We start from the raw sequence: 2,789 nt of genomic DNA, 5'->3' as shown, positions 1-2,789 counted from the left end.
CCTGGAGTTTATGGTGGGTCTTTATTCTTAAGGACATGGGCAAACATGGACACCTGTAGCCTATTCTCCTGTGCTTAACCAAAGACAGGGGAGCAGGTGAAGTCTTGAGTAGGATTTGCTTAAATTTTCTGGAGACCACTGAAGTCTGAGGTTGGGGAGACACTGGCCCAAACGTTTCTGAGGCAAGTGAAGTGTGGTAGAAGAGTGGAGAGCCCTGTGCTCGCTCGCTCGCTCGCTCGCCTGCTCCCTTCAGTACTGGAAGGGAACCACTGAAATCCAGTGGGGACTACAGGCCAAGACAGCCTGCTGAGGGGCAGCTACCAGCTTCTCCCCACTTCTGACTGAGGAATCAAAGAGTGGCTGGGAACACCTGTGGTTATGGCGTTTGCCCCCCCCACCCAGCCCCAACTATGTGATACTGATGACCCACTAGTAGAGAACCCGCACAGAGAAGAAGGAGAGAAGACAGTGCAGGGTCACTGGCAAACAAAGGTGAGGCTGGGGACAATCTTAACTTAAGCTCAAAGTAGCACGACTTCAAATGTTTGGCCCCGCGGTCATATAGGCCACGGTTAAATTCAGGTCACAGCTAAAATCCAACAGTTATTTAAAAGCACGGAGGAAAACTGACTTGCTTACCTCCCATTTCTGTAGATTTCTAGCCTGTACTCGAAAGAGTTTGATCAAAACATGATGAGTCGTTTGGACCACGCTGCAAACGAGCGCACTTTCCTCCTACCTGATCCGGAGAAGGGCAGCCCGCTCCAGGCTCATTCCGCTGGCCCGGAGTGAGCTCGCTCCCCTGGGTCCCCCGGGTCCTCCGTGCCCAGTACTCTGGATTCAGATGTGGTGACAAGGATCCGACCCCTCCCGCCCCTGATCACCACGCCAGCGGGACGCCTGGGCTAGGACTCACCCGGGAGAGAGGCAGAGCTGGGAGAGCCGTAGCGCTGGTACTGGCTTCGTGGTACTGGCTTCGGCCACCCAAGCGACCCGTGGATCAGGACTCAAGCCCGGAGTCCTCTCTGGCCGGACAGCATCATCTAGTCCCTCCCAACTGCCTGGCGATCAGCAACGAGGCACTTCCATATTTATAGTCTAGGGGGCGTCGCTGCTCCGCAGGTTCCAACCCCTGAGGCTTTGCACTCCTCCTCTGCCCCGCCCCGCCCCGCCCCGAGACCCTCTGTCCAACCCCCTCTCTCTGCAGTTTCTGACGGAGCCTTCCCTGCTGCCAGTCACCTGATGTCTCCTTCCAGATCCAAGCTCAGCTGGTCCTGAATCCCTCATCCCAGCCTGAAGTGTTGAAGATGGAGGGAGGTGGGCGTAAGGCCACATGAACTGACTCCAAGATAAATGCTCCACTTAGAAAGAAAAAAAAAAAATCTTGGAAAACTTTTAAGGATGAATTAGGGAACTCCCTTTCTTTGCTGTGACTGACTCAAAATTTGACGCCTGTGTTGTGGATTACAGATGGCATGGATTAATTTCAGAGTTGTAAAATAAAAGATTATTAGTTCCTCCTAGTTTACACGTGGCTCAAGCTGCATTTATTTAAAAATAAAAACAGACTGCCAAAACAAAATAGCACAAAATATTTGAGAACAAAATGAACTCAATTCTAAATTTAAGAAAGAGAGAAAGGAAGAAAGAAAGAAAGAAAAGAAAAGAAAAGAAAAGAAAAGAAAAGAAAAGAAAAGAAAAGAAAAGAAAAGGGGAAATACATTCTGCAGTGCATCACTAGGCCAGAATTACTGATACCAAACTCAGGCAACAAGCCTTCTTCAGACTAACAGCTTCTATGAATGGAGATGCAAATCCTCAATGAAGTGCTAGCAATTCAAATCCAGTGGAAAAATAAAGGTCTTGAGATCACCATGTGCCCTGCTCTGAGTTGCTCCACATTATGCAAAACAATGGCTTTCAAACTGCAGAGTTTGTTTACAAGCGGCATTGGCTCCACTTAAAGTGAAAATGCAGACGTAGAATTCACCACACCTTGATGGGCACATAAACACCACCTGCCTGGCACCAGCCACAAGACACAGACAGATTAAGAACTTATTTCTTAAAGCAGAAAGCCCCCCCCCCAAAAGGCCCGCTACTTAGAAAACAATCCAAGTAAATGGAGACTATAGCCACACATGCCGATGTTAATATCAAACCTGGGAAACCAGGAGTGATAGCACACTGAACTGGCAAGACTGGGAAAGGGGCAGTTCTCTCACCTGAGCCCCATGAAGAGGAGAAGCCCTAAGGCTTCAAGGGTAAGAAGCCTTTATCTTACCCTTATCTTATGCTGTGTGTGGCAGAGAACGCCCACTTGGCTCAGTCCCTGCTGTGATGTGGCTGTTCTATTTGAAGTGACACATCTGCCCACTTGTGTGTCTCTACCTGCCTTGAAACTGTCTCTTGGACTGAGTCCTGCACTTGGCTGCTGAAGCCTCTGCCCATGGCTCAGCTCAAACCGTGGCCTTTAGCAGCAGAACTCAAGCAGTGGTTATCTCATTACCATAGAGGCCCCTTTTGACCCCTTTAGGGACCCTGCCTGCTTCTCAAGCATCTTTGCAATTCCCTGAGTCCTGTTAGATACTCTTCAATCCTATGTAGCTGATGTGTAAATTACATATATGTGTGTGTATGTATAGTGCATGCGTGTATAGTGTGTGTGCATGTGATGTATAGTGCATAATCTGAAAGTTAATGTTCATAGGTAAGATTGGAATAAAACGGTCTGTGTTTCTGCATTTGCCTTGTCAGGTTATCAAGGAACTGGAGACGACTTAGCAAAG

At 48.6% G+C, this 2,789-nt stretch overlaps 1 protein-coding gene across 3 annotated transcripts in view; it reads right to left on the bottom strand.

Moving 5' to 3' along the window:
* LOC110333989 (type-1A angiotensin II receptor) overlaps positions 1–1,151 on the bottom strand; it is a 44,983-nt gene extending 43,832 nt beyond the window's left edge. Inside the window, exon 1 of one of the 3 annotated variants that reach the window (XM_021215804.1) lies at positions 917–1,151. The gene's annotated coding sequence lies outside the window, so the exon portion shown is untranslated. Of the gene's footprint in view, positions 1–639; positions 714–739; positions 847–916 lie in introns of those variants that run through there. The other 2 variants (XM_029547585.1, XM_029547584.1) reach the window with 2 other exon arrangements.
* Positions 1,152–2,789: the final 1,638 nt, after the last annotated feature.

This window comes from Mus pahari, chromosome 16 (genome assembly GCF_900095145.1).
Source record: "Mus pahari chromosome 16, PAHARI_EIJ_v1.1, whole genome shotgun sequence".
Taxonomy (NCBI): Eukaryota; Metazoa; Chordata; class Mammalia; order Rodentia; family Muridae; genus Mus; species Mus pahari.
Note: the sequence above shows the minus strand (reverse complement) of the source record. Positions and strands in the feature narration are given on the sequence as shown.